Source organism: Pinus tabuliformis, chromosome 7, assembly GCF_031772625.1.
Source record: "Pinus tabuliformis cultivar Carrire ecotype Pingquan chromosome 7, CPIR1, whole genome shotgun sequence".
In the NCBI taxonomy this organism is placed as follows: Eukaryota; Viridiplantae; Streptophyta; class Pinopsida; order Pinales; family Pinaceae; genus Pinus; species Pinus tabuliformis.
In genome coordinates, this window is record NC_142293.1 from 193,003,727 (window position 1) to 193,028,871 (window position 25,145).

The 25,145-nt window shown below is 38.9% G+C and overlaps 1 protein-coding gene across 2 annotated transcripts in view; it reads right to left on the reverse strand.

Moving 5' to 3' along the window:
• The window catches only part of LOC149246511 (uncharacterized), a 246,158-nt gene that overhangs the window by 50,389 nt on the left and 170,624 nt on the right, over positions 1 to 25,145 (reverse strand). The window lies entirely within an intron of this gene.

Genomic DNA, 25,145 nt, shown 5'->3' on the forward strand with positions numbered 1-25,145 from the left:
AATTGATCACCAACCTTTTCTTAGCCCTTTTTTGCTATGAATGCTTGTTGACATAGAACGCAGGACATGCCCATGGGCTCTTGCAGGGTTCAATGAGCTTTCTCTCAAGCAACTGTTTTATTTCATTTCTGCAAAGTTCATGTTCAAAGGGACTCATGTGATTGGCAGATGCTTTCTATGCTCGATGGGTCTGATCAGCGTTAGAAAGCAAATTTATAAAATATTTCTCCCTAAACCAAAAGGCATCGGGATGTTCTGAAGTACAATCCTTCTGGAGTTTTGAGACAATATCTTTTAACAATTCTTGGCCATGTAGGCTAGCATGCTTGATTATCTTTTGGATTTTAGCCAACTCCTGAACAGATTCGTCAATAGTCTCTGGAGTATCTGGCTTAATTTGGATTGCATATTTGCTTTTAACTGGAACTGCTATCTTGGCTTGTTGCACAGTGAATGAAATAGCATCTTTGTCAACTATGATAGGCATATATTTTTTCACAAAATCTTGTCCCAATAGCATATCACAACCAGAATCATAGTTACACAGGGTGACATATATAATAGTAGATGCAAGCAATATAGGAAAATCAGGGGCAAAATAAGAAATCTTCATGAGTTGTTTGTTAACAGCTCCAAAATGCAACTGGCTAGGCAGCCAAAAATAGGATGGAATGGCTTTATACTTGCAACAACTACACATGGCTCCTGTTTCTATCTGTGCATCCAATTCATACTGTTTATAACCATCAGTTCTCATCCCAGTGGAAATGACCATTTGATGTCCTATAGAACTGATATCAAGAACAGTTTGAGGAGATGTTTCTTCTACCTTAACTAGTGGTATATCTGCACGAGTTAAGACCAAACCTGTAAACTTTGAATTCATTTCATCAAGTTTCTGAACCTGATATTGGATCTGGTCAACTAATTCCATCATCGCTTTTGTTTATTTTTATATCTTCTTCTATTGTTCGGATGTCAGCGAAAATCATTTCTTCCTGAGAGCATGAGGAAGGGAGAGATTTTAGGACAGAAGCATAGGAGGGCTTATACCATTCTACAATTCCAAAGACTTTTAATTTATTTATCCTCTTGGAGACTTCGTCTGGGAATTACCAATCCTGGAGCAAGAGCATCTTTTTGTTTTTGGAGGAACTAAAGCATTTCTTTTGGACTTTGTACAGAAAACATAAGACAATCGGAAATATATATACAGCCATCACTGCTGGAAGAATATGCTATAGACATTTTTTGGAAATCATTTTCTACATCAGAATCAGAATCACTATATACGGAAAAGTGTTCACAGTCAAAATCTGATTGTGAAACCAGATCCCAATCGGCAGGATTGTATGTGGTGGTGAATAATTCACAGATTTTGTTTTAATCCCCTTTCTTCTTATCAGGACACCTGTTAGCCCAATGTCCATTTTTTCCACAAATAAAAATTTGGTTCCTTTTGTTGGCTTGTCTCTTCTTCTAAATACATATCTGGACCTAGGAGACATTTTAGGCTTCTGAGAACTTTTCTTGAAATAATCTTTCTTTTGTTTATACCCTTTAGAGGAACAATAACACTTATGGTTCTTGTTTTTCTGAGAACCCTTCTCGGAGGAGTTCTTATAACATCCAAACCCATAAGTCTCTGTAAAGGAATCACAAATATTGGGATTAAAATGCAACTGCTTTTTCACATTCTTCTTTGTTTTCTGAGAGTAGTGTGTATATGCTGATGCAATGCAGCCAATGAAAGTGTTTCCATTGAAATTCCTTTAGCAGAGAGGGACTGATGAACTAACTCAGGAATTTTCCCTGGCATGGAAGCAAGATAATGGCTTAGATAGGCCACATTCTGGAAATCGTGTGTTTTTTCACAAAGATTCCAGATATACAATTAGATTTTTCACATCTGGTGCCAAGAGTTCTAGATCTGCGCCGCAAATTCGCTGCCCTGAAAATTGTCTGCAACCCCACTGATTTTTTAAATCAGCGATATCTCCTTCATCCGGACTCCAATTCAACTGATTTTTTTTTTGAATTTGGGTATTTTTCACAAGGAATACAGATCTGCAATTAGATTCTGCAGATCTGGCACCAAAATGTACAGATCTGATCTGCAATTTCGCCACCCAAAAAATCCCTGCAAAAATAAAAAAAAAAAATTCCACGGTTTGCCCAAGAAAGTGCTCTGATACCACTTGTTGTAGCTCCATAAATACTATAGATCTGATATGAAAATATAAGACAATGAAAATAAACCCAAAAATAATATGAAATGATTCTCTTTATATATCAAAACCCTTAAGGTAGGGCAACACCATACATTCACTCCTTAAGGAAGGAGAACACTCCACAAGCCATATGCCTGTTCATACAATAATACTTCTCTTCATATCCTCCATGTGGAGTCTCTAGCCTCTATATAGGCCTCATACATACAATACCATGGGTCATTACCATGGTTCCCTCATACCATCAACTAATACCATGGGCCCATTACATTATTATTAACTACTTGTGGTCCCTTACATGACATGGGTTAACCACCTTATTTATTACTATGGCCCATCCCATTATTACATTGGGTACCACCCTTGGTACAAAATATTATCCCCCTAGGTATATAACACAATAACACTTATGGTTCTTGTTTTTCTGAGAACCCTTCTCAGAGGAGTTCTTATAACATCCAAACCCATAAGTCTCTGTAAAGGAGTCACAAATATTGGGATTAAAATGCAACTGCTTTTTCACATTCTTCTTTGTTTTCTGAGAGTAGTGTGTATATGCTGATGCAATGCAGCCAATGAAAGTGTTTCCATTGAAATTCCTTTAGCAGAGAGGGACTGATGAACTAACTCAGGAATTTTCCCTGGCATGGAAGCAAGATAATGGCTTAGATAGGCCACATTCTGGTAATAAGGAATCTTGTAGAAGAGATTCTGCATGGTGCAATAGTAGTCTGAAAGCAAGTCAAGACTACACAATCTTTGGCTCATAAATAATTGAGCATAATGGTCTGCATCAGTTGGGATGATCCCAAGAAATTCATGAGAGAGGGCTTCAAGTATAGCCTGCAGAGGATCATCATGGTCGAGGATTTCTAATTGTTCTGTTTTGGTAAGCTTATCCCACCATAATCTAGCATTACCATTTAGTGCTCAAGTGATTTGGATGACGACATCCTTCTAGGATGCTTTAGAATCTGCTTTCTTTTGGAAACCCCATGCATTTATCTTTTGCAACAAAATCAATGTTTCATCTCTGTTTAAGCAATCAAAATTAATAAACACTGTGTTACCTTGATTACTGAAATCAAGAGATTTTTCTTCCTTAGCATCAATATCACTCATTTGTTTAGCCCATTTGGAGAAAGGACTACTATGCGGCTGTGATCCCAAGTCTAATCCTGAAGTCTTGGGAGTTTTATTGGAGAAATGAAAAGATTCGATACATTTGTGCTCAGTAGAAGATTCACCAACTTCTTTGGTCACTTTGATTTCAGAAGTAGAAAATTCTTGTAATTTCTGTTTGATAAGATCTAGCTTCTCACAAGCCAACTGTCTTCTCTGATTAAGTTTATCCAAAATTTCTAAATCAAAGGGATAATCTTGATCTATCATCTTTAGAACAAGACTTGAGGAGATTTTGGTGGCACTATGATAGCTAAACTTTGCTCCTTGTTCAACAGCTTCATAATCAGGAGGGGATGATGGCCTTGGCAATGAACTTTGAAAATTTGAAACTGCTTTACTAATCACCCCTAGTTGTTCGGTAATGACCTGCAGTTTTTCTGTTTGACCATCTTGGTGAGCATAAAAAGTGTCAAACGTCTGATTCAATTTCTTAACATGCTCCTTGACCTCCATTACATCTCAGGCCAAATCATCTAGGTTTTGTGCAAGCCAGACAAACTGATAATTGACATAATTAAGCATTTTTGTTTGCTCACTTGGTTCGGGATCAGCAGTAGTACGATAGTGCAGGGATTGTAGGTCACTCTGCATAGTTCCATTTTGGAACTTGGGAGTACTATTCCCTGGCTCTAGATTTATTTCTGGAAATATAGTCTTATTGTTGGATTTTTCTCTGGGTAAACTATACATCTCAATATCTGGAGCAGGAATCATGATACATTCTGGACAATCAGAGTGTTGACCATGGTGTCACTGAAAACTGGATGTATTGGATGGAGCATCAATACACTGGAACCTCTTTTTTTCGATTTTTTATATTATCTTGACAATATAATAATATATATCATCTTGGACAATAGAAACTGGTAGTAGGAATAGAAGAAACTGACAATCTCGGAACAATATGACTTTTATCAATTCTGGCAGATTGACTGTGGTTCAATGGATTTATAGAGTGAAATCTCAGACTAGTGCTACTGTCATTTTTAGGGAACAACTCTCAATCGATGGGAAGCGCTGGCCAATTGGGGGTATTTCTGCGATAAAGGCTGATATTCATTTGACTATTCATCAGGGAGAGTTAATTCCCTGAACCCAATCTGGAGTGGGTGGCATTACCCAGGCCGATAACAACACCTTCCTTGAGTGCTCCTTTATGTAGTTTTGCGTTTATAGGTGGCATGGTAGATGTAACAAAACAAATACAAATACTAGAATGTAGTTGGGATATCTGAGTCTGAGGGACGAAATTGAATCCATGAAATTGTATAAAGGCTTGCAAAAAGTCATTGATGTAAGGAGCTATCAACGATACTTGGTACCTAGGGATTACAAAGGACCAAACAGGACCATTGTTCAGAGGACTTTGAAATCAACCAAGCAAGGAATCATTAAACTCATTGGCTCTGGAGTCAAGGACACAATTCAAACAGGAAGTATTTAATCCTGGTCGCACCAAAGGATTAATACCAAACTGTATAAGGCTGATATGGAATCTGGATATACCTGAAACCGTTCTCAAGACCCCATTCTACGTCTTCTCGATTGATTAATGGAACTTGGTAGACTTGTTGCGATAGAGAGATTGGGATATTAACAGAAGTAAATACGGAATAGACTAGCAGCTCTGTGACTGCTTCCGCTTTAAAAAAATCGCTCCCCATGGGAGAATTAGGTGGTCGCGCGGCAGGAAAGGGAGGGAAAGGGAGAGGGGAAGGGCCAAAAGAAATAAAAGGTCCTCCTCCCCTCCCATAATTCACCATTTGCACATTAAGTGAGCAAAAGAAGGCTTTTGAAATTGGAGCTTGAGTTGAGGAGGAAGATTGAGAGAAAGATTGAGAGGATTGCTTGGGAGCTTGAGGAGCTTGCAAGGGAGATTGGAGCTTGGGATTGAAGGCCAAAGAGGTAGGATCTTTACTCTAATCTAGCATTTATGTTTTTTATATGTTCATTGTTGTACAAAAATGTTCTTTTCTCTCTTTCCCATTCCCATTCCTCCATTTTATTGCAGGCAAGAAACTATAACTCCACCAAAGTTCAAAGAATCAAAACTTCAAGCATCATGGCTATATGGCTTGGCATTCTCTTGATGTTGGTTTCTTTTTTTGTTATTATGATGTTGGAGAGTAGAAGGAGGGTTGATCAAGATGAAGATGATGAAGAAGTGGGTAGTGGTGGATTGGAAACCCCTGGAGAGGAGGAGTACCTCATTGAGGAGGAAAAGGAGAGTGGGGATGAGGGCACAAAAAGGAAAGCAAACCAAACCCCATTGTGGAAATATGTTACTAGGCTTGCAGCAGGGAAAGGGGGTGGAACCACTAAATTTACATGCCCCCATTGCAAAAGCAATTACACATGTTCATACACCCGTTTCAGAAAGCACCTCTATGGGACAATGCCATGGGATGGAGGCAAAAAAATAGGAATCAAAACTTGTGTAAGTGTGACAACACAACAAAGAGCCAAATACATAAGAGGAGGAAGCCCAATATAAATCTAAAAGATCAAAGGGCGACTTTGAACATGACAGCCCACAATCATAAAGAACTCCATCAACATCCTCCCATGGCAATGGATATGGAGGCATAGGAACAAACATCCCTTTAAGGCGTAGAACCATATCAGATTTCCTTGATGAAGGGTGTAGGAATGATGTGGATTCAAAAAAATCCAGTTTCTCTATACATGCGGAATACCATTCAATGTTCTTCGCTCACCTTATTGGCATGAAATGGTTTCTACCATTAATGATGCCCCCAAAGGATACAGGAGCCTTGGGTATGACAGGGCTAGAACCATGGGACTTGATCATGAAAAAGCAAAAATAACACATGATTTGGGTCCAATGACAAGTTCTTGGAATGAGCATGGGGTATCCATTGTATCTAATGGATGGACAAATGTAAAAGGCAAGCCATTGATAAGTGTTCTTGTTGTGTCTAAGGGTGGTGCAATCTTCCTTTTAGCATATGATTACTCGGAAAAGTTCAAGACTACCATCAACATTGCAGAACCATTACTTCAAACAATTGAATGTATTTTCCCATACAATGTCATCCAAGTCATCACTGATAATGCTTCTAATTGTAAGGCAGTGGGAGCAATTATTGAGGATAGATACCCCAACATATTTTGGTCTGGGTGTTTGGTTCACACAATAAAGCTTTTGATGCATGATATTACTAAGAATAAAAACCCTCAATACAAATTGATTGGTGATTCGTACAAGAGATGCAAAAAAATGATCAAATTTATTACAAAACATAGCAATACCCATGCGCTTTTCCGTAGTCACTCAAGTTTGGGGTTTTTGAAGATTGCGAAGACTAGATTTCCTAGCTATTACCTCACCTTCGGGAGTCTTTTGAAGGTAAGGGAGTCATTGGCTAGCATGGTATCAAGTCAACACTAGCAGGTATTAAAGGACAAGGCTCCAACCCCAATTGACAAGCAAGGTTTTAAACAGATGGAGGACATTGCTCTTGATGGTCTATTTTGGGCACGTGTGAGGGATGTTTTGCAATTCACCAAGCTCATTTATAACATGATTTGTTTTGAAAATACATATGCACCAGTGATTGGGGAGGTGTACGAGCAAATGGATAACATGTTGGGGCAAATAAAAGATATTGTTCAGGAAAAAGATCCCAAATTGTATGATATTATTCACAAATGTGTGTGTGCACGGTGGAATAAACTTAATGTTCCACTACATGCCTTGGCATATATCTTTATGCCAAAATACTACTCTCCATCTTGGTTGGGAAAACCTACACCTAGGGGTGGGGTTAATGCCAAATCCCATACAGATCCATGTTGGAAAATCAAAAAGGCAGTAAAGATTTTCTCGATTTTGATAATTACTTGTGATGTTTCTTATTATTATGATTATGTATATCTTCTTTATTTAGATCATCAAGCAATTACTGAAAGCAGCAGTACATAAAACAATGAACACAAGATGTAGGCACATGCCAGGGCAAAAACCCCCTCGAGGGGAAAACCCATTCAAAGTAATTATTCCTTTCAATAGTATTCTTTGAGACTCTTCACCCTAGACCAAGACCAAACCTTCCCTCCACACCAATTCAACCTCCAGAAGGTTGACCTCTTCCCAGCAACTTCGACTATGCAGCAACTTGCAACAGCCAGCAGCTTCCAGCAACAGTCCAACTTGGAAGACTTCATTCTCCCAATCCAGAGAACGAAACAAAGTTAGACCACCACCAAATTTTGATTTTTCTAATCTCCTTAGAGTCCCCCAAACTCACATTCACTTCGGCTTCCCAGCAACAGACTTTCCCAATGATCCACTTCTGCCCAATAGATGAGAAGATGAGAAGTGATGCACCAAATGAACTCAAAGTCCTTCCTTTTATAGGCTTCTTGTGAGGTCGAATGGGTCCTTAGGCCGACTTGATCTTCTCTTAAGCCGACATGGTGTGGAGGTTCCATAAATTCATATTTGACACAATACTAAACCGATTTACATGATTCAAAAGCCCAAGAAGGGTCTCTTTAAATATACAGTAGTTCTATAGACTCATAATAAATCCTAGAATTCCTCAATGGGAACTTTGACCTAAAACATGGTGACCCAAGCATGAAACCCATGCTTTAATAAGTCACAACAATAATAATAAAATTCTTTTCTTTATTCTTTTGACAAGTACATCACATGATGACTCAAGTAAATTATTGAAGACCAAAAATAGTTGCCTTTTTACAACAATCCAAAGGTACAATAGGGATATATGAAAGCATTGGACAAGTTGGTTCCTGAGAGAGGAGTGTCCTAATTTGCATCTTAAATTAGGCATATACTTCACTAGCACTGGAGTGTTCGGTTCTTTGCATGCAATGGAAGATAGGGACCGATTTGATGCTATCACATGGTGGGACGCATATGGCGGGTGGGGACTTTTGCCAAAATTGGCAAAAAAAATGCTCTCATAGGTTGTAAATACTTTTATGCAAAGAGGTGTTGGAGCACCTACAGCTTCATCCATAATGTGAGAAGAAACAGGCTCAATGAAAACCGGGTATAAAGCTTGGTTTATGTGCACTACAACTTGAGGTTGTTGAGTCATTATTGTGATTGGGCTCGTGAGGATACATCATATAAAACTTGGGACAACAACCCAGAGGAAGATAATTTGGAGGATGGTGCTCTACATCTAGAAGAATTGCAAACAAAACTTCAAAGAGATGATGATGAAGCAACACCAGCCATGCCACCCCCACCATCCAGTAGCAGTGCTCGAGTTCCAACATCTTTGCCTTTGTTGCCGCCACCTCCATCTACATCCTCACATGGAGGGCATGTGGCTTCTGGTTCTGGTCGTCTGACTATGCGGGAGGAGACTCCTAGTAGTAGTAGACCACCACAACCTTCTCAGAAAATTAGACATTTCTCGTGGCAAGAGGCCCAAGCATTAGCAATAGATAATAGATTTACTTGTATTTTCTAGTTTTTAGTAGTTTTTATAATTGTTGACTCTTTCATATTATTTATGATGTTTTTTGTAAACAATATGACAATTAAGTTTGAAGTTGGCAATTATAACTCATTAGTAATGAATTATAAATATGATGCTTCGTGAAAGTTGAAAGTTGAAACATTTCATTTCATGTTTAGATGTTTTTTGCTATAGTTTGGTTACTTGGAAATGGTAATTGTTACAAGTACAACTTTAGTGATCAATGATGATAAATGTTATATATTGAATTTTGAAAGCTTAAAACTTTAAGATTGTTGAATCATGAGACTCGATAGGTTGTAATGTTACTAACTTGTGGACGTAGTTGATGAAGGTTATAACTTCTAGATGATTGATGTTATATGGTCCAATCCATGTTTTTATGCTTTTTATATCTAATTCATCATTCTACATGCTTTTGTTGACATATATGCATCAAAATATATATATATAAATTCGCTCCCAAACTGGGAGCTTTTGAAAATGTTGCTCCCCGCTCCAGCTCCCAAGTAACCTTGAATAATATTAATAATATTTATGATTAAGTCGAGATTGAACTATTAGGATTGATTAACAATAAGTTAAGTGATTTTCCTTCAACTATACTTGATTACCAATTGATGCAAGGTGATTTTGTTAGTTTTTGTAGGATTAGACGGGCTTTCTAGTCTCAATTTGTTTCTAAGAGACTAAGGAACATGAGATTTCCAAAACCCAAAAAAAGTTTCACGAGATAAGCTTGCAAAACACCTCAATTAAATTAATTGATCAATGTTAAGATTTATGGTATGTTCTATGCTTGCAACAATTACTTCAGTGTCTTATTAGCCCAATAACAATTTCACTTTAGATTCCAATAGTTATTGACAGTAACTGTAGATAGAACATCAACAACAATGCACAAGAAGACAAACCAAGACAATGAACAAAGATATTTCAGCTAATATCAAGGTAAAACCCCACAAGGGGGAAAACCCAACCAATCCTTCTTATTGATAAATATCAAATGTCCAGCAGAGAGACAAAACCCAATTTATACAATGATGACAAAGTCAAAGTCAAAACTTTGACTATCTAAAGAAAGATGACCAACCAAGAACAATGCTCAAAGCAAGGAGCCCAATCTGATCCAAATTTGTCACTGTCAAATCTGCGATTTTGAAGTTTGTCAACAATAGCCAACTTGCCCTAACCAGTCCAATCAACAATGGCCAAATTGTGGTCAAACGGCCTCCAAACAATCTGGTCCAACCAGCCAGGAACTAGGCCTCTTCAACAGGTCAAAATTAGATCAAAAAAGAGTTGAAAAACCAATCAAATTGAGTCAACTTTCTGTGGTCAAAGTCAACAATCCATCGTGCAGTCAATGTTGGTCAACCCAAAAATGCTTGGTTTTTGTGCCAATGAATGCAGCTTGCCCAAACAAAACCTTTCCAAGTCAAAACACAGTCAAATCACCTCAGAAAGTCCTTGCTCAACGCCGGTCAAATTCTACAATAGAAAAGTCAATGCAAGAAAAACTGGACAACCAAGGAACCCTTCGCATGTGTGAAAGATAGAGTTGCCTCAGAAGGTGTATGAACCAATCAAAGAATGGGAGAGAACGTGTTGTGAATGAATGTGCCAAAATGAGGAGGTCTTAACTTATATTTATAATGGTTGGTGTGGGGTGAAAAGTCATATATCTTCATCACTAAGCCGACTTGAAGATGGGAAACTAGGGGCCGACTTGATTTTGAGGCATTTGTAGGTGTGCAAAAAATCTAATTTTCTAGGAGAAGGGAGATGCCATCAAGGGGAATCCAAATGTGAAAAGAGCCATCAAAGGAGGGGCTTCTAGGATGGGGAATTAGCCCTAGTTGCACTCTTTAACACTCCCTCTCAACTAGGGAATAATTCCAACTGACCACGTCCATCCACGGCTATGCCATCATGTACCATCTCTGCAACTTGTCTCATCTCTACTGAAGATTGATATTATAGATCAATAAGAAAGGATTGAAAGAGGGTGGGTCACAAGACTCTACCACCCTCACCAAAATGACAGAGGCAAGTCCTCATGTCCAGGGGACAAGAACCCCTACCAGGTCTGATCCTTAGAGATCAAGTTGTTGAACATCATGCATCCTAGTCATAGGGAATATAGTAGTACCTGATGCGTCCATCGGTAGTACTAATTAACCCTAACCTCTTTTCCTAACTCATTGGCCAAATGAGAGGTACTTCCCAAGAGTCCCAAACTTCAAGGGTAGGATGTATGCTGGGGCATCCACAGGGGAAGGTGAACCACTCACCCTATTTTCATATAGCGTACTCCATAGGGGAAGGTGAACCACTCACCCTATGCTCAAATAGAGTCCTCCACAAGGGAAGGTGAACCACTCACCCTATGCTCAATCATGTTGGGGTATATATTCCATAGGGGAAGGTGAAACACTCACCTTGAGCTCATATAGCTCCAATATGTACCCCAGGGCCCCCAAGAGCTCCTAGAGCTCAATGTCCAACTCAAGCGAAACCCTCGTGAGAGGGTCTTTTCACGAGTCCAAGTCTCTCTCTGAAGATTAAGAACTTGGCCTTTCCCAAAGGCTTTGTGAGGAAGTCAACAACTTGTTCATCTATCCTAATGTGATGAAGCCTTATTACTCCTCGTTGTCAAAGTCAACTCCCTCTTACATTGATAAATGAGAGGTTTGCACTAGTCGGAAATAGATCATCGACATACAAGACCAAAATAAGTGGCATGTCCTTTTCAACCTTGAAGTATAAGTTTGGATAAGCATAGCTCCTTGTAAATCTCAGCTTCATAACATAGCTAACAATCCTCTCATACCAAGCCCTAGGGACTTGCTTTAACCCATAGAGGGCTTTCTTCAACCCAATGTTTTTAAAACCAGAACCGGTGACCGGACCGGTCCACCTAATGAACCGGTTTACCGACCGGAACCGGTCTAACCGGGACTGGTTTGGTCTAAACGAACCGGTTTTAGAAAAATACATTAAATAATTATTTTTTAATGAAAAAAACTATTTTTAAGATTTAAAACCATGATTCCAAGCCAATAGAGACAAAATATGCAAAGATTGCTCATTTATATACCATGTAAAGGTGAATATATCAAAATGGCACTGAGTGCAATACATATCATCGACAAAATACATAAGCAATGAGGCTCTAAATGGCCTCTAGAGTGCAAAAACAAAGCCTACAAACTATGGGGCCAATGGCCTACTACAAGACTTCAGTCTAGACTCTACATATATGATAATAGTAAATACTATAATAGTGATCAACATTATCACTTGAAGTTGAAACTTCTCATGAGTCTCAGTCATCATGATCAAACTCAGTTGGTTGAGTCTCGACTCCCAAACTTTGCAGTCACAAACTTCTCTATTGGTTCAATGACTTGAGTCTCAAACTTCTGAAGGTATTCTGCCCTAATATGCCCTATTATTTCATTTGGTGCTCCACATGGCTTTACATGGCCTCCTATCCCAGCCAAGTGTTGCTTGAACCTGTTAATACCCCCTCCTTGAATGGATTTTATCATTTTTGGCAATATTTGCAGACCATTTTGCCATCAATCATATCACAATGAGCCCATGCAGTATCTCTGGCTTTTGGAGGCATGATGACTCCCTAGATGGTAGATCATAGAAGTGAGAAGTTTATAACACATAAAAAAAATTAATTCATGGACAACAGTAAAATAAGGAATTTTCAAGTGCAAATCCTTACCTGGAAATGCAAACTAGCTTCCTTAGCCTCCTCTTGAAGATGGCAACTCCATTGACAGCTACACACTATCTCCAAAATAGCTCCAACTCCAACTCCAAGATGACTACTTCAGCAAAAACTCAACACTCTCCAAGCTCACAAACAAACTCACAAACACTCACAAACACCCCAAATCAGTTGTGTGAGACAAATGAGAGTGAGAGGGGCCTCTTATAGCTTGGAGAGGGTGTTTTTGGAGGGAAAACACCCTTAGTTCCCCCCCCAAAACCCCAAAACCACAGTTAGAAATCCGCTTTTTGCAAGTGTGGGCATGCCTAAAACCGGCCGGTTCCGTCCTAAACCGGCCGGTTTTCACCGGTTAGGGCCAAAAATTGGAGAAACTGCCTTCCAAACCGAGTTTTTTGGCCGGTTCGGACCGGCCAGCTTGCTAACCGGCCGGTTTGACCGGTAACCGGTTTTTGAAAACGGTTTTTAAAACACTGGTTCAACCTACACATGTGTCCTTCTATCTTGCACATCAAACCTCTTAGGTTGTTCCAAGTAGACTTCCTCCTTAAGTGAGCCATGCAAAAATGCAATCTTGACCTCCATTTGATGTAAGCTCCATCCTTGATTAGCAGCAAGAGCAATTATGAATCAAATAGTGGTGTATATAGCAACCGGTGCAAATACTTCATCATAGTCAACTCCTTCCTTTTGAGGGAAACCAAGAGCCACGAACCTTGCCTTATATTTTTCAGCACTTCCATTAGCTCATGATTAATTTTGTAGATCCATTTTGAAGTGACCACTGACTTGTACTTGGGTCTAGGCACCACTTCCTAAACATCATTCTTCATGATTGACTCATACTTCTCAGATATCGCATCTTTCCATACCTGGTGCTTAATAGCTTCTTCGAAAGTGCAAGGTTCAGTTTGAATGATAGTACTCATGGTAGCCAAGTATCCTTAATATTTGTTAGGCTTCTTACTTTCTCGAAATGTTCCTTTGGGAGCAGAAATTTTTTTGCATCTTAAAGAGTATACTGGAACCATAGTGGTCTTTTCTTTGAGGTAGAGGGATCACAAGGAGGTGAATCAAGAGGATCCATCGAGCCATCAACATTGGGCATAGGCTCATCCATCGGAGGTTCTTCTTGTTTTTCACCAACATCACCATCCTTCTTTGAGATGGGGAGATCCCTGGCTTTTCTGAGGGCAGTGTCTTCATCAAAAGTAACATCTCTACTTACGTAACATCTCTACTTACTTCTACCTCTCTTTGACTAGGTACATAAATTTTATATGCCTTTTAATTTTCATTGTATCCAACGAATACACCTTTCTTCCTAGAAGCTTCCAACTTGTTCCTTTTCTCTTTAGGCACATGAAAATACATAGGACAACCAAAGATTCTAAAATGAGAACATCAAGTTTCTTACCAATGAAGACTTCTTCAGGTGTCTTGAAATCCAGGGCTTGATGAGGGCTCCTATTTTGAACATATACAGTAGCGTTAGCAGCTTCTCCCCACAAGAATTTCGGTAGACCTTGATCATAGATCATGGCACGAGTGGCTTCCATAATAGTTCGATTCTTTCTTTCAGCAACTCCATTTTGCTCTGGAGTATACATAACGATTGTCTCCCTCTTAATGCATGCCTCTCTGCAAAATTCATTGAATTCATTAGATTCATATTCAGTTCCATTATCAGTCCTCAATGTCTTGATCTTCTTTCTTGTTTGATTCTCCACCAATGCTTTGAAAGAACGAAACCATTTGAACACTTCATCCTTCCTCTTCAAGAAATAAATCCATGTTTTGCAGGAGAAGTCATCCACAAATATTGCATAGTATGAGTATCCTCCTAATGAAGTTACGGGCAAGGCACCAAACAAGTTAGAATGGATCAATTGAAGAATATTAGTTGTCTTGCTCTCACTAGAAGGGAATGGTCCCTTTGTATGTTTCGAAGCTACACGACCTTGACAGACTCCTTCATGGTTCATATGAAGCTCGGGAATTCCTATGACCATTTTCCTTACCCTAGGTAAGGCTTTGTAATGTAAGTGGGCAAATCTCCAGTGCCATAGCTCACACTAAATAGAGGTATCACTTGCCAATGCTCCCACAGGACTTCCACCAACTTGATAAAGACCATCATCCCAAAACCCAAGAGTGAAGCATCTTTGAAGTTCCTACACCATGCACATAACTTTCCATCAATGAAAGCTACCTTGAAACCTTTGTCTTCCATCACAGAAATAGACACCAAATTCTTCTTCAAATCGAGCACATACAAGACTTCCTATAGATGTATGGTTTGACCATAGTTCAAGTGAAGAGTAATAGTTCCTATCCCATTCACGAGGTAGGTGGCATTGTCTCCAAGAATAATTTTTAGATTAGTTCTCCTCTCAACTGAATTTGAGAGGGCCTCCTTATATCTAGTGAAATGCCTTGCGGCTCCACTATCAATAAACCAATGATCCAAGGTATCTGAAGGAGAGGCAATAGATAGGGTAGAAATCAGATAGAACTCATCTTGTTTTTCTACAATATTATTTTCAAGGTATCCGAAGGAGAGGCAATAGATAGAGTAGAAATCAAATAGAACTCATCTTGTTTTTCTACAATATTATTTTCATCATACGTGGCACTCCTTCTCATCTTGGGAGGTCGATTATTTCCTTCTCGAGCAACAGGAGCATTCATTTTTCTTTGTTGTTAGACCTGTTGTTTCTTTGATTGTTATTATTATCCCTTGGAGGATTCTTCTTGTTAGGACACTCTCTAGCATAGTGGCCAAACTTATTGCAATTGTAGAATCTTCCTTTGACTTTTCCTTTGAATCCCTTCTTAGATCCTTGACCCTGTCTCCTTGAATTAGATGCACCAACATCATTCCCCCTTTTAGCATGTGCAGAGAAAGAAGTAGGTTCATTGCCATTGTAGGACTTATCTCTCTCCATCATCCTAGTTTCCTCTTGAGTTCATCTAGCCAATAACTCATCAAAACCAGGTATCCTGTTATTATTGATAATGATGGTGACCAGTGATCCCATGGTCTTGAAAGACTTCCAAGAGCAATGAGGGTGAGATCCCTGTCAGCTGTAACTTCTCCAATAGATAGCAAATCATTCTTCACTTGAGTTATTCTCACAAAATAGGCTTGTATAGACTCCCCTTTGTCCATCTTGATATCTTTTAACTTGTTCTTGAGAAAGACGATTTGATTTTCATTGTTGACATTGAACATCCCACTTATCATACATTTCCTTAGAAGTTCCCAAATTAGAAATATAGGCAACTAAATGCTTTTGAAAGGAGTCAATTAAGATTTTCTTAGCTTTGACCTCACCTTTTCTATACTTCATTCTAGTAGCAGCAAGTGCATTTGAAAGAGGCTCCACCACTTTCCCTTGCACATAGTCCAATACTTCATGTTCCTCCAAGGTCAGATCAAGTGTCATCTAGTGCAGGATAAAAACCCGCACATACCCACAATATGCAAGAATCTGCATAACACAACTGTCCCAGGTATTTGACTCTAAAATGGAGTCAAAGCTTCATACATAAAATGGTTAAGGCCCTCTTACACAGTTCCTTTGTATCGGAACCCGCCTAAGCCTCTCCTATCGGGAGTTTCTACCTCTTTATAATCCTTCCTCCTTTCTATCGGGATTCATTACTTCTTCAGAACTTTTATATAACATTATAAATCCATAAGCCCGCATATACATCAACCACCCCTCTTAAACCTTGGTTAATATCTATATTTTTACATAAACCCCTTCGCAAGCATTATTCCAATATGCGACGATCGGAGTCGTTAATTCTATGTTCTAGCTTTTAAACACTCGCGCAACTCTTTAACAATATACAAAGGATTTACCTTAACCTTCCGCCCGAACCAATATAAAGCGGACTTCAAAGTTTATACACAGTAGCTCAAAGCGACGTCGGGTCCATTCATCCATCGGCCCTTTGCATTATCGCAAGCCTCTTTCCAACGCCGATTCCCGACCTTCTGATGCCTTCGATCGCTGATTAGCGCTTAATTGCTATCGGCGTATCGGCATTCCTTTACACTAGCCCTTGAGTTCTTCAAACTGTCGATCCGACCAGTCCTCTAGACCCGATAAGGCTATAAACCGGTCTCTATAATATTTCACATCCAGAACTCAGTTCCGACTATGTTTTGCACCAATTTTTTAGCGTAAACTAGATTTTGGGTTGGGAGACTTACTCTCGATGAATAATTCCGCCAATGCGATGTTTTGTCTCCCTCTTCAAAGAAATCATCTAGACCGTTGATCCACGTGATCAAACGGATCCTGTGCACTGATATTTTGCTCCCTCTCCCTTCTGTTTACTTAGTTTCTACGCTAAGTCTTCAAGTTTCCATGGGTTAGCTCCTCATAGGTTCCAGAGTTCTTACTGTTTTATTGCACGGCTCCCTCCGGAGCTTGATTCCTCAGCAATCCTTACTTTGCTCCTTCTCTCCAGAGTTTTACTCTGCTTCATCAATTTGATTCAAGGGTCCTTCTACAATTCCTCTGAATCAACTCCATTCCTCTGCGTCCTTCAGAATTCTGCCTGCACCCATTATAGAGCCTACGAATTCACAGTAAATCATTTACGAAATACTCTTCAATACTCTGACATAGTCAGGAAATAACATCCCCATATATTAATATAAAAAGCGAATTACATATCTGAGACTCTGAATCTCCCACAGGCCAGTTCTTCAATGTTTCGGCCTCTCCCTTTTGACTTTGCCCATAGGCTTACATATATTCTATCTGTCCCTCTCTCTCTTCTAATTGAACACGCAGGTTCACTATTTATAAGAATACATTGGATCAGATCACTGAAGGGATCCGATCAATCCTTTCCTTGAATCACTCAACTAAAGCCCTAAAGCTCGCTACAGAATACATATGTGGCAGATTAATAAGTCTTCGAGAGACTTATCCATTCCATATTTTTCTTTGTTTTAAAACAGAAAAGTCCCCTTATTCAGCTCGATGGTCCACGTCCTCTCTTTGCCCCGCTTTGGATTCTCCATTCAATTAAGGGTGTCGGATGCTCCTGCATCAAACTCCCAAAGTAGAAAATATTCATGATCTCCTGATCATGTGTCTTCTGGTCTTGGTCTTCCTGGATCCCACACTTTCTTCTGTAACTGTCCACATGCTTTGTTCCCTTGTTGTTGTTGTACTTCTGCTGTCTTTTGCTCCATTTTCTTCTTCTTATCAATCATGTTCAACTTCTTATTGGTCTTGCTTGTCGTTGCTACCATTTTCCTCCATTTGGACTGCTTCATCATTAGCGCCCACATTTCTTTAATCTCTGTTTCCAATACACCTTTGGACTGGTCCATATTCTGCTTCATTTTTCTACCTCCTTCTCTTTGTTTCTGGTTGCTGTTGTCCACTAATTCTTTAAATTGCTGTTGGTTTTCTTTTTCTTCTTCATTTGCTCCTGTTTCAACGCTTGTTGTGACTCCTATGCTGACTTTCACTTTGCTTGCTTCAACCTTTGCCTTGGTTGCTTTGCTGATTTCTCTTTCACTTGCTCCAACTTTTGGTTTGCTTGTTGCCTCCCTATCATCCTTACCCTCTTACACTGAATCATGACTATCCAGCAATTTAACATCCCTGCTCCATGGATTGAATTCTTCCACAGAATCTCCTTCTTTCATCTTTAAGTGGCTTAGTTGTGCCTAATCTCCTCCAGCATTTGCAACAAAACCTACACACACAAAACACTTGTTAAAATTAAAAACACAAGGTTGTTGTGCCTTGTTTTCCTTTGGCAACAATTCAGTTTGTCGCACTGTTTTTTCCTCTATCAGCGCATTAGTATGTTGATTTGAACTCTCAACTGAATTCATGAGACTGTCCATTAGTCTCTCTTTCGTACCATCTTCTTCAATGATATCTCTCCGCTTTTGTCCCACTGTAGTGAACTCCTTCTTTCGTAGTGTCAATCTGTTGAATTCTCATTATCACCTCCTTTCTCTTGTGACTGTCATTCATGACAATTCTTTTGTCTTCCTTCTTCAGCAATCTCTCTTGAACATCTATCCTCTGTCTTTCCAACTCCCTTCTTTGAAAATCTAATTTTCTATATAACTCAACAACTTTAATTGGAGTAGATTTTGGAAATTTTACACAATTCTCCATACCTTCCTTTGTTATGGATAGATCATCAGATGTCCTTTCTCCTTTTGCTAAGTCTTTCCCATAGACTTCTTCTTCCTTAACATCTTTCAGTAGATGTTCTTCTTCTTCACTGACTGTCTCAACAGCTTTCATGGCTATTTCAACTGTGCCTATCATCATGGTGAATTTCTGGTCCTTTACTATGTTTTTAGCTAACATAGTTTCTTCTTCTTCAGTACATTTTGCCTTGTTGTCCCTCTGTAACTCTTCTCCAAGAGCTATCCTTGTCTCACCATCTGCATTAACATTCTCCTACATTTGCTTTTCATCAATAACATTAATCAAACTTATTTGATTACCTTTCTGAGACAATATTTCTTCATTCTTCATCAGAATAAGATCTTGATTCCTCATCTCCATGACAGCTTCTATAGACTCATCCATAGACCTTTTCTTCTATATGTAGTCAAATTCCTTCTCTTCTGGAAAGTTTTCTCAGTCACCTTTTGCTTCTAGATCTTCATCTCCTCTGAAGATATCTTCAAATGGCTGCTTTTCTCCTGCAATATCTGCCATCATATACAAACTATCAGTGTTAAAAATATAAGAGCCTATGGTCTCACTTGATGGTTCAACCATCATATCTCCTTGTTATTCTGAATCATTCATATGTCAGAAATTCTTTGATAGTCTCTTCCTCAATCTCCTCAAGCCCTTGTTGCTTGACATCTTTCTCCAACTGTATATGAGATCTATCTATCTCATCTTTTTCCAGAACAGAATTTAGATTCTGCTGGTCTTCTTCCTCCTTTATGACAATATCAGCCAATTGTCCTTCTTTACATGTTTCACCTGCATACATACACAAATTGTTAGTTTTAAACCCATGTGACCCTTTGGCCTCACTTGAAGTTTCAATCTTCAAGTCTTCATCTTCACTTTCTCCCAGAAATTCTCCTTGTTCTGGTTCACAAATGGATTCTTCCATTTCTAACTCAACTTCCTTGAGTTTTTCCTTCAGCCACTTTACTTGCATTTGTTGTAGCCTTCTCTGTATTTCATGCCACTTCACTGGTTTTTTCCTCAAGACCCAACCTAGTCTCTAGCTTTCCTCAAGCATTCTCCTTAATGCATTGAGTTGTTCTTTTAACTCTGCAACTTCCTGGTCAATTTCCTCTTGACTCATCTTCTTGCCATTTGCCTTGGCATCCTTCTTCTCATATCTTTTGTTGTGGCTTCTCTCTGAACCTCTGCTATGACTATCAGTAGTCATCTTCTTCTCCTCTATCTTCATGAGCTTCTCACTTATCTGCAACAAGCCTCTGCTACAGCTAGTCCTCCTGGCTACAATCTTACCTCACTAAGCTCTCCTCACTTAGTCTTTTGGTAAGCATAGGTCTTCTGTCTGGAACCTTCTCTTGAGCAACACCTTTGCTCCTTCTAGGCTTCTGCAATCTCTCACTCTCTCTTGAGAACACTTCAGTTGTCCTCTCTGTCCAATCTCTTGTTGGATTTTTCAGGTTCACTGCCACTTCTTCAGAATGTTCCCTTTACTCTATTTTCAAAAACACATCTAGTTCTCCTCTCACAGCTTTTCTTGTTGTCACCTGTGCATTAGTATAAAAACACACATTCTCAATTTAAAACAGAACACAACATATTACCTCACCTTCAAGATCTCAGCATGATCTTGTTTCACCCATTCTTATATACTTTGAATGGATTGTCCTCTGTTTTCTCTCCAAGTCCTCTTTCCTTCAGAACTTGCATTAAGCAATCTTGCTTTCTCTTTCCTTCAAAACACAACATATTACCTCACCTTCAAGATCTCAGCATGATCTTGTTTCACCCCTTCTTCTACACTTTGAATGGATTGTCCTCTGTTTTCTCTCCAAGTCCTCTTTCCTTCAGAACTTTCATTAAGCAATCTTGCTTTCTCTTTCCTTCAAGGAATCCTCTGTTTCTGCCTACTCCAAGCCTCTGCTGGAACTACTACAATGTTCCAGAACTTCAAAAGTTCTCCTTACAGTCTTTTGTTGTAGTCTCTATCATTCATCCATTTAACTTATGCACATTACCTTTTTCTGTGTGCAACCTCCTCTTCATAGGAAATCTTCCCTCGCTCTGATTTCAATTCTGCTCTGATTACAAACTTCTGCTCTGATACCACTAATGGTGCAGGATAAAAACCCGCAGATACCCACAGTATGCAAGAATCTGCATAACACAATTGTCCTAGGTATTTGACTCTACAATGGAGTCAAATCATAATTGCAGGGGAGCGCCTCCCCCCCCTGATCCCGCTCCAATCCGCGCTCCAAGCGGGAGCGACTCGGGAGAGGGTCGGGAGCGCGCTCCCGAAATCGCTCCCGAAAAGGGAGCGATTTTGGGAGCGCGCTCCCTAAAAAAAATCGCTCCCTGCATTTTTTGGGAGCGTTTTCGGGGGCGTTTTGTCTTTTTTGCAAAAAAAAAATTGCAATGATGTTCCAAATGCAATTGTTTTTCAAAGAAACAAATAAGTTTTTAGTGAGGCAGCTTAATGATCAAGTCTATGGCCCTAGTATTGATATGCGATTCATGGTAATGTTAAATTCTTAAAGTAAAAGATTAACTTTTACTTAAAATTTTAACATTACCATGAAATGACTCAGGATGTTTGAGAGTGGTTCCGACCTCATTGGATTTCATATGCAAAAAGGTAGAATTTTAGATTTCATTCAAAATCCAGCAGACTTATCAGTTTTTCAGGATTTCAGGATTGCATTGTTTCCACTGAATTTTGTCATGTATTAGGGTATGGAACTCGTATTTAATCAAGAATACCAATCCCTCTATGTACCTTGATGTTAGTGACATTGGTTGTCGAACTCCTCTATCATGACCCTCCTAAAAATGAACGCATCACTCAAACAAAATCTTGACTTGACATGCTATGCTTTTTCTATCTTATGTTAATGCTTAAAGGGTGATATTAATGACAAAGATCCCTATACAGATACAGAGGTAATGACAAAGATACCTCTGGATATTAATGCTTAGAGGGTGATATTAATGATAAAGATCCTGATTTTCCAACAAGACGACATTTCTCGTTGTGGCAAGAGGCCCGAGCATAAGCAATAGATAATAGATTTACTTGTCTTTTCTAGTTTCTAGTAGTTTTTATAACTATTGAATCTTTCATATTTATTATGATATTTTTTTAAACAATATATGACAATTTAAGTTTGAAGTTGGTAATTATAACTCAGTAGTAATGAATTATGAATATGATGCTTCATGAAAGTTGAAAGTTGTTTCATTTCATTTTATAACATTTCAATAGATATTATTTGTTGTAATGGTTACACTTAGCTTACAAGTACAACTTTGGTGATCAATGATGATAAATGTTATATATTGAATTTTAAAAGCTTGAAACTTTAAGATTGATGAATCATGACTCAATATGTTGTATGTTACTATGTTACTAACTTGTGGACATGGTTGATGAAGATTATAACTTCTAGATGATTTTTGTTATATGGTTCAATCTATGTTTTTTTATATTTTTTATATCTAAATCATCATTCTACATGTTTTTGTTGACATATATGTATCAAAATATAAAAATATAAAAAATATATATATTATATAAAAAACGCTCCGGGATTTGCTCCCAAACCGGGAGCTTCTAAAAATGTCGCTCCCGCTCCCCGCTTTAACTCCCGCTCCCAAGTAACACTGAGTCAAATCTTCATACATAAAATGGAATGGTTAAGGCCCTATTATACAGTTCCTTTGTATCGGAACCAATCACCCTGCCTAAGCCTCTCCTATCGGGAGTTTCTACCTCTTTATAATCCTTCCTCCTTTCTATCGGGATTCATTACTTCTTCAGACCTTTATATAACATTATAAATCCATAAGCCCGCATATACATCAAACACCCCTCTTAAACCTTGGTTAATATATATATTTATACATAAACCCCTTCGCAAGCGTTATTCCTTATAAATACATTTACAAAGGAAAACTGTGCAAATATACCCTTTTCCGCTTTCCGTACAGCTCTGGTACAGATTCTGAGGTTTAACCTCATCACAATCGCTATCAGCTATTTTCCCCAGCCTTACCACATATGTGGTTCATCACCCCTCTGACTCCGATATGCGACTATCGAAATCGTTAATTCTATGTTCTAGCTTTTAAACACTCACGCAACTCTTTAACAATATACCAAGGATTTACCTTAACCTTCCGCCCGAACCAATATAAAGCGAACTTCAAAGTTTATACAAAGTAGCTCAAAGCGACGTCGGGTCCGTTCATACATCGGCCCTTTGCATTATCGTGAGCCTCTTTCCAACGCCGATTCCCAACCTTCTGATGCCTCCAATCACCGATTAGTGCTTAATCGCTATTGGCATATCAGCATTCCTTTACACTGGCCCTTGAGTTCTTCAAACTGTTGATCCGACCAGTTCTCCAGCCCTGATAAGGGTATAAACCGGTCTCTATAATATTTCACGTCCAGAACTCAATTTCGACTATGTTTTGCACTAATTTTTCAATGTAAACTAGATTTTGGGTTGCGAGACTTACTCTCGATAAATAATTCCGTCGATGTGATGTTTCTCCTCCCTCTTCAAAGAAATCATCTGGACCGTTGATCCATGTGATCAAACAGCTCCTGTGCACTGATATTTTTCTCCCTCGCTCTTCTGTTTACTTAGTTTCTACGCTAAGTCTTCAGGTTTCCATGGGTTAGCTCCTCCTCATAGGTTTTGGACTTCTTACTATTTTATTGCGCGACTCCCTCCTGAGCTTGATTCCTCATCAATCCTTACTTCACTTCTCTCTAGAGTTTTACTCTGCTTCATCAATTTGATTCAAGGATCCTTCTACGATTCCTCTGAATCAACCCCATTCCTCTGCGTCCTTCAAAATTCTACCTGCACCCATTACACAGCCTACGAATTCACAGTAAATCATTTATAAAATACTCTTCAATACTCTGACACAGTCAGGAAATAACATCCCCATATATCAATATAAACAGCGAATTACATATCTAAGACTTTGAATCTCCCACAGACCAGTTCTTCAATGTTGCAGCCTCTCCCTTTTGACTCTGCCCGTAGGCTTACATATATTCTATCTGCCCCCCTCTCTCTTCTAATTGAACGCGCAAGTTCACTATTTATAAGAATACATTGGATCAGATCACTAAGGGGATCCGATCAATCCTTTCCTTGAATCACTCAACTAAAGCCCTAAAGCTCACTACAGAATACATATGTGGCAGATTATAAGTCTTCAAGAGACTTATCCATTCTATCTTTTTCTTTGTTTTAAAACAGAAAAGTCCCCTTATTCAACTCGATGGTCCACATCCTCTCTTTGCTCCGCTTTGGATTCTTCGATCAATTAAGAGTGTCGGATGCTCCTACATCATCATCTTCCAAGCATGATAGTATGATTTGTCACTGAGCTTATCCTTTGTCTTGTAGTAAGAAGTAGAAGCCATGGAAATTGGTCCCAATAGACCTTGTCCAACAATAGCATGAATTTCAAGAGTGATTGCTTACTTGTTCCTTGGGTTTGTCTTCACCTTGGCTCTGACACCATGTTAACATTTATGATATGTTCTATGCTTACAACAATTACCTCAATAAAATATTAGCCCAGTAAAAAATTCACTTTAGATTCCAATAGCAATCACATTAAACTTCAACAATAGTTCATTATTGACAGTAACTGTAGATAGAACATCAACAACAATGCACAAGAAGACAAGCCAAGACAATGAACACAAATATTTAGGCTAATGCCAAGGCAAAACCCCACAAGGGGGAAAACCCAACCAATCCTTCTTATTGATAAATATCAAATGTCCAACAAAGAGAGAAAATCCAATTTGTACAATGATGACAAAGTCAAAGTCAAAACTTTGACTATCAAAAGAAAGATGACCAACCAGAAACAATGCCCAAAACAAGGAGCCCAATCTGATCCAAATCTGTCTCTGTCAAATCTGCAATTCTGAAGTCTGTCAACAGCAGTCAACTTGCTCTAACCAGTCTAGTCAACAGTGGTCAAACTGTGGTCAAACAACCTCCAAACAATTCGGTCAAACTAGCCAGGAACTCGGCCTCTTCAACAGGTCAAAGTCAACCCAAAACAAAGTTGAAAAACCAGTCAAACTAAGTCAACGTTCTGTAGTCAAAGTCAACAGTCCAACCTGCGGTCAACATGCCCAGAATTCCTTGGTTTGTGTGCCATGAATGCGGCCTGCCCAAACAGAACCTTTCCAAGTCAAAACACAGCCAAATCACCTCATTATGTCCTCATTCAACGCTAGTCAAAGCCTGCT